General features: G+C 47.2%; 1 long non-coding RNA gene across 1 annotated transcript; it reads left to right on the plus strand.

Annotated features, from left to right (window-relative positions):
- Positions 1–667: 667 nt before the first annotated feature.
- LOC128338193 (uncharacterized) lies at positions 668–6,532 on the plus strand. Its single transcript, XR_008312547.1, has 3 exons — positions 668–889; positions 3,740–3,929; positions 6,104–6,532. It is a non-coding gene; the product is annotated as an uncharacterized LOC128338193 (long non-coding RNA).
- The last annotated feature ends 1,426 nt before the right edge of the window (positions 6,533–7,958 follow it).

Consider the following 7,958-nt stretch of genomic DNA (forward strand, 5'->3'; position numbering starts at 1 on the left):
CTTCTCAATTGTCACCCCTAGGTTGTGTAACACATTCCCCATGGAAATGAGAGCATCATCTTCCTTGGAGGACTTCAGGAGAACCTTAAAGACCCATTTTTTTAGGCTGGCTTTCAATGACATCTAGTTTTAATTATAATTCTTTAATTTCGATCTGGTTTAAACATGGGTTTAAAATTTGTTTTAATTCATTTTATAATGAGTGTTTGATTGTAATGTAAACCGCCCTGAGCCATTTTAGAAAGGGCGGTATATAGAATGCATGAATGAAAATGAATGAATTCTCTCTCACACACACAAACACATATATAAACAAAGAAATCTACCATATATAAGCAGTGGACATAATATTAAAGTCTCTCTAAAGATGTGCCTTCAATTGCTTCGCCAGGAGGTTGTCCTGAAGTCGAGGGGCCGCAAGTGAAAAGCCCCCCCCCGTTATTACTTGAACCCCCTCCATGTGATTAGGCAGTTGCTGGTTACGGAAGACATGAATACCCCTGCTCCCGCACAGGGCTCCCCCCCCCATCTAAAAGGCCTGATTGGAGTCTCATGGACACCAGCCCATGTGACATACCACTACTAGGGGGCAGTCTTGCTCCTTGTCTTCCTGACAATTTCTCTCTTGCCCTCCCTCCCTCGTGACCGGCTTTCAAAAGGCCAAATGACCAGGGTTGCATCCCAATGCCCCTTCTCCACAAACACCCCCACCCCAACTCGTTTCATCTCCCGACTTCTCCTATCCGAAGCGGAATCATAACCCTGTTTCAGCGAGTGTGCATAACGGTGCCGGTCTAATCGCCAAAAGGCAGCCTTTCTGGAGATGAAAAGAAGAAGAAAACAAACCTGAATCTGGGCGGAGTAGAAAATGTACAGCAACTATGCAGAGGTAGGCAGGCATGTTCAGGCCTGTAACTAGAAACAGTGCGACGAGGAAGCTTATGGGAACCCAAGGGGTAGGAGTGAAATCCGTGGAGAGCTGCCAGAATCCCAATGCAAAAAATTCATTTGCGCTCCCAGTTGTTTAATTGTGTCATTACATTTAAGTGCAATACCTGAAAAAGTTACTTAATTGCATGAAATATTAGCAAAATAACATTTTAATAATGTCAGCACCTAAAGCTTGTCAATCATCCTAGTGCCCTTTTAAATATTTCTTTAAACCGGAGCTTGACAGGTTTTCTTGGATCTAGGACAGAGGTGGGCAAACTTGGCCCTCCAGCTCTTCTTTCCAGCCACAATTTCAACAGGTATGGCAACTTCAGCCATCCAGCTGCTCTTGGACTACAACTCCCACCATCCCCAGCCACAGTGGCCAACAGCTGGGGGTGGTGGGAGTTGTAGTCCAAGGTCTGTGGGAGGGTTGTCCTAGGGTAGGCCTGTTCAATCCTCCCCAGCTGTTTTTGGACTACATCTCCCATAATCCCCCACCACTGTGGCCAACAGCCAGGGATTATGGGAATTGTAGGCCAACATCTTGCAGAGGAGCCGAAGTTGAGCAGGCCTGCCCTAGGGGTACTAGTGCCCCCTGCTGGGAACTCCGGCTCTAGCAGATAAGCTTCCATCTGGGTGCACAAGAAAAGGAGACTTCTAAGCAAGGGAGGGTTAGCATCTGCAGCAAACTGGATAAATTAGTTCCGGGGCTAATTCCACTCACTGACTGCATGCTGAAGAGGTTTCCAGGACCCCAGCAATGAAGAAAGCATTCCCTCTCGTTCTCACGGTCTTTCTGCACACTCCTGGAAATTCCTCTCTCTGCTTAACCGAATCTACCCATGAGTGATCGCTGCTAAATGGGCAAAGAGGCACTTTTCAAACCAGTGATTTTATTTATTTATGTATTCATTCAAACCTCTCTATCCCGCTCTTCCTCGAAGGAGCCCAGAGTGATGTGCGTGGTTATGAAACAAACCTGTGAGGCAGGTTAGGCTGAGAGATGCGTGTCTGGCCCAGCGTCACCCAGTGAATTTCATGGCTGAATGGGGACTTGAACTCAGGTCTCCCCAGTCCTAGTCCAACACTCTAACCACTACACCGCACTGGCTCTCTATATTAAGCAGTGGGAGAGCAATGGGCCCGATCCAGCCCCAGCACAGCATCCCTGCTGCCCACCTTGTATTTTCTTTGAGATACTGTGAGCCCTTTGGGGAGAAGGAACTATGTATCTCCTGATTTTTCTATGCAAACCGCTCTGAGGGTTCTTCTGTTGAAAAGTGGTATATAAACTATGTGTATGGACAACAACAAAACAAATCCCTTCAGTGAAATGCTGCATGGCTCTATATGTTCCGGCTTATTTCCAACTTTGAGAGGGTTTGGGGGATCCAAGCTAAAGCCGTTGTCGTCAGTGTGCCATGCTTGTCTCTTTGGGCACCACACAGAGCGCATTCGGAAGATTGAAAACACAATGTGCATTGTTACTCTACCAGAAGAGGAGTAATTTCCCTGCAAATCTGAAATCAGGGCATTTAAGTGTTCCTGGATGGATTCGAGTACACAGGCTGAAACTGAAATTTCTGCAGAGTGACAACCAAAAGCATTTCCAGGTTTCTATGGGGAGCAACTGAAACTCAAAAGAGAAATGTCTGAGCACCAAGGAGAAACTGAAACAGGAACTGCAAATATCTTCCTAAGGAAGTATTACCATTAGATCCTCCTAAGGAGGCACAGCAGCTCCAAAAGGATTTCTGGCTCCCTCCCAAGGAGGTGTTGAAATGCAAAACATTTCTGGATCCTTCCCAAGAAATTAAAATCAGAAGGGAGCCATCATGGTGTAGTGGTTAGAGTGTTGAACTAGGAACAGGGAGACCAAAGTACAAATCCCCATTCAGCAAAGAAACCCACTGGGTGACTCTCAGCCAGTCCCTTATCTCTCAGCCTCGCCAGGATTGTTGTGAGGACACACATAACCACATATTGGGTTTTTTAAAAAAGCATTTGAAAACCCACCTCTTCACCCAAGCTTTTTCAGTTCTTTAAAATTTTAAGGTTTTAATTTGCGGGTGATTTTTAATTTGTTAAATTGTTTTCTGTATATGTTTTAACTTGTTTTATGCTAGCGTTAACCACCGAGAGACGAAAGTTTGGGGCAGTGTACAAATTAGATAGATAGATAGATAGATAGATAGATAGATAGATAGATAGATAGATAGATAGTTAGATAGATAGATAGAATGCTCCTATGAGGTTATGCAAATGTAATAAATAAATAAATAAATAAAATGTTGGGCTCCTCCCAAAAAGAAGCATTGGAGAACTTTCTCATCCAACCTTCGCATCCCTGCCTAGACTACAGAAATGTAGGCTCATGGGTGTGCGAATTTCCTTTGGCAGCATTTGGGCTTCCCAGGAAAGCAGTCACGAATTCACTGTGTGTCAGATGTAACAGATGCACACACACACGCACCCCCAATTCCACCCACCCCAACCTCGAGCCACATGGATTCTTTGGAGCACATGAAGTCCCGAATCGGCTGCAGAGACTTTTTGACTTCTCACCTGTTTATTAATATCACTTTGTAGGATGTGTTCTGCACTCTTTTTTATCACCGCAGGGGCTGCAGCAAGGGGGGGGGTCAGGGGGCCTTTTAATTGTGAGCTTTCCTCCTCCTCTCTCTTTCTCTCCAGAGTGCGGGAGGATCTCAGTGACCCACCAAAGTGGAAGTAATCGCTCTTCCCCCCCACCCCGCCCTCCCTCCCCCACCCTCTTCTTACATTTGTTCTTTCCTGTTTCATTCAGCAATTGACAAACGGCTAAAGAGCAAGCAGCCCTCCCCCCCCCCGCTTTTCACCTCCCTTTCCCCCTGATTGACTCGAGACCTCCTGGGACCCCGAGAGGAAAGGACCCCGAGGTCACCACCTCTGGATTCTTCAAAGGCCCGGCCGCTTGGAGCAGCTGTCACATCTCTCATTGCCCACTGCCACAGAAGGTTAGCAAAGCAAAATAAAAACCGTGAGGCCTGCTCAGGCCCCTGAAGGCCTCCCCCACGGCCCCACACCCCATTCCAGCCAAAGCTGGCGCTCGGGAGATCCCGGGTCGCCAGCAAGGAAGTTGGCAACCTAGCCCAGACCCCATGCCCATTGACGCATCGCTGCTTTGGGAATGGCCCCTTTTGGAAATGTGGGAGGAGGAGGAGGCGGCGAAATGGAACAGAGGGAGCTGCCATATCCCGAGTCAGACCATTGCTCTGTAAAGCTCAGTATTGCCTACACAGGCTGGCAGCAGCTCTCCAAGGCTACAGGCAGGAGTCTTTCGCGGCCCTACCTGGAGACTGAACCCAGGACCTTCTGTGTGGAAGCTGATGTTTCCCCACTGAGCTGCTACGGCTCCAGCCTCCAAGGAGAACAGACAATGCTCACGGGTGGCCGCCCATCCAAATGCAAACCAAGGTGAGCCCTGCTCGGCAAAGGGGACAGTCCATGCTTGCTACTGCGAGACTGGCTCTCCATCTCACCAGCCTCACATAGGTTTCGCGATGGCGTTCTAAACTGGATTCAAAGGGAAAGCGGATTTCACACTCTGGGGGTGTTTTCACCCGACAGGGGAAAAGCACTTCCAAACCACATGTGTGTGAACGCGTAGACACTAGTCATGTCGGAGAGAAATCGAGAGGCTTCCCCCAACCTCCAAACGTATATTCTCAGCAAGGCAGAGTTTGCATTTGTTTTATTTATTATTGCATCTCATCCATTTATTATTGCATTTGCATTCCAGATGCATTGCAGGCTGGGATTTACGGATCGGGTGTGAAAATGCCCACAGTAAATGCGGTTGGCTGGCTCAGAGCAAAATTGGGCAGGGATTTCATTTAGCCCCAGCCAAAGCTCATCCTCTAGAGCACTTAACACAGCTTAAAGTTAAGCCACTCAGCCCTGCTTGCCAGTGAAGAGAGGGGGCTCTGCCCGCCTGTTCCACGGCATGCTCAAGTGGGGCTTCTAATCCAGAGACAGGATCACTGATTAACACGGGGAAACAAACTGGCGATCTTGTGCGCGTGGCACAAGAAAGGAAGCGGGCAAGATCCCAGCTCCGTCGGTACTTGTGGGAGCCGCCCAGAGAGGGAGATCACAAAGCAAGTCGTGGGTGGGGTAGGGGATGCATTCTGATTCCTTTGCATCAGTATTTAATTTTCTGATTCAAAAGAAATGGGGCCACAGAGAAGCACAGGGAAAGGATGGGGAAGCCTACTCGCTCTCAACCTCCTCCTCTTATAGATGATCTCTGGTGATTTTTTAAAAAGGGGTTTAAAGACCCGACGTTTACCTGCGGCCTGCAGCAGTGATCTTTGGGTTAAAAAATTGGTTTCAATCGAGACTCCAGTTTTTAGCTTGTTTTCGGTCTGATGTTATAAACTACTTGGCTGTTGGTTTACTTTAAAATGGCATGTTATTTTATTGCACGCAGTGACTGAGCTGACCCAAGCAGCATTGTGTTGGAAGCGGCAGGATATAAATATAAATAAATAGAGAGAGAATCCATTTCATGGTAGATAATTGATTCTAGAATAGCATTCCCCTCCCTTAACTTCTGTGGTGGGGCTGGCACACTGTCCAGGGCGTCTAATTCATCATTGCAAAATATCATCCCTATTCTTTCCCCAGATTCACCCAAAACATGTGACATGACCATGTGCCAACTAATCTGCTAATAAATTACTAAATTCAGTGGCGGGGGGGGGGGGGAGAGACCCACAACACTTTCCCTCCCTTCTATTTCCTTTTACATGATTAATGATCATGGCAAATGCACCAAGGAAATTTAAACCTGTGCTGTACAACTTTGGCCCTTCTGCAGACTACAACTCCCATCATAGCGATCAACTACTGTGGATGGGGACTATGGAAGTTGTAGTCCGAAAACACCTGGAGGGCTGAAGTTGTACAGCCCTGACTTAAACTAAGAAACATTCCCTCTGCCAAAAAAACATGCCAAACAAAAAAACATGCCAAAAAAAACTAGCCAAAACTCTTCAGGTGTAATCCAGGCAAAGTTAAACACTTTAAAACTCCACTGGTTCCAGGCACATGCTTAAATCTCCCTCACCGAAATCTATGGGTCTTAAAAGTAATTAAACGTGACTGGATCATGCCCTTAATTTTACAGGGCCCTCATCCAGATGATTGTGTGAACGAACAACCCTGCTGACCTGGAAAAAGAATTCAGAAGAGGAGGAGGAGGAGAAGAAGACTTTTCAATTTCCTTGACCATGATATGGTCTTGGAAGCTCGGCAGAAAAATTTAACTTAAAAAAACACACACGGAAGCAAAGGAGCAACATGTCTTTATTACATATTATATCACAGTCTCTCAAGCACAGTCTTGCAACAACTTCCTCCCTCACATACGGAAACATTTTTTTCCTTGCTCTACTGTAAATTTTCCTTGTTCTGTTGTAAAATCTACTGCAATACTGTCAGAGAGCCTTTTGAAAACAGCACTCAATGAAGAGCATGTCTTTGCCACCCAGAGACGTACGTTTGGGTGGGGTATAAATTTGATAAATAAATAAAATAAAATAAATATTTTAAAAAATGATGGTTGCAAACTGTGCTTTAGCCAGTAGTTCTTAAATTTGGGCCCTCTGATGCTGTTGGACCACAACTCCCAAGGCCATTGTGGTTGGGGACCAGTCCAACAACAGCTCCCATCAGCACCAGCCATAACGACCTTGGAAGTTATAGTACAACGACATCTAGGGGTGCAAATCTGAGAAGGCCTGGTGTTAGCAGTAGGCAAACAGAGGCCAGGATCGGCCTCCAAAAGACACATCTGTCCTCCAGGATAAGGGACTACCAGCCCATAATTAGGCCTCAACTCAAGGGGCTTTGCCAGAGAGCCCTTCCCTTCCGATGCAACCTGTTCATTCCCATGAGAAAGCCGAGATGCAGGAAAATGGCAGTGCGAAGCCAAGGTGTCTAAAGGCAGCACTCTACCCAAATGTGTGTTTAAGTCAACCACATTGGTCATTGAAACCATTGTGCATGGCAGAGAGGGGGAAACATATAACAGCCAGGAAAGCGAAATGTCATAACCACATTTAAAAAACCCAACAACAACAACAACAACCCACCATCAAGGCTTTCCTTGCTGTCCTCTCTGGTGCAGGAGATGGTTCAAAAGCACGTCGCCCGTGTCTCTCAAATTGCAATGGACCAGGTTTGTGGGCATAATGTGTTGTTGGCAGGGTCACCCTTGCTTAGCTGAAAACATGGCTGTTACCTCGAGGCTGCATAGATCCCGTTGGTGTATAGAGCCCACCTGCACAACTTTGGCCTGCCAGTTGTTGGACTACAACTCCCATCATCCCTAGCCACAGTGACCAATAGTCAGGGGTGATGGGGAGTCGCAGTTCAACCGCAACGAAAGGGCTGGAGTTGTGCCGCTTGGAGTAGAGGGTTGGTATCCAAGCAGCTGTGCAATGCTGCCCCCAGGAACCTCCACACACAGCCGCTACTCACCGGATGCTAGGGACCACCTGATGCTAGGGACCCAAATGCTGAGCTGTTGCTTTCAGGTGGCTGGGTGGGGCTGCCTATAAATGATGCTCAAGAGCAAACTAGTTGGGTTGGAACTGGGTTGTGTCTGTGTGTGTGTGTGTGTGGGGGGGGTTATTTGTCCCACCTTCCCACCCATTTAGCTCTCCCAAGTAGCTCATTGCAAAGAATAAAAATAATAAGAAAAAGCAGTACAGTAGTATCAAGCTCCTCTCCGAATGGCAGCAGAGAACGGTGACTGGGGAAGGGGCTTCTCCCCTACTGAGCCGCAGATCAGATCTAAAAACCACCCGGGCTGTCTTCTCTTCCTCTCCATAGCAAAGGGTCTTTTTTTTGTTTTGTTTTTTCCATGCTGCTCTGCGGGGTGGCTGACGCCCTTTCATTATTGCACTGCTTGCTGGGAAGTATGACAGTAGTGCAACAGGGAAAGAGTAGCAGACGGCCCCGTAGCACACTTTGGGATC

This window comes from Hemicordylus capensis, chromosome 15 (genome assembly GCF_027244095.1).
Source record: "Hemicordylus capensis ecotype Gifberg chromosome 15, rHemCap1.1.pri, whole genome shotgun sequence".
NCBI lineage: Eukaryota > Metazoa > Chordata > Lepidosauria > Squamata > Cordylidae > Hemicordylus > Hemicordylus capensis.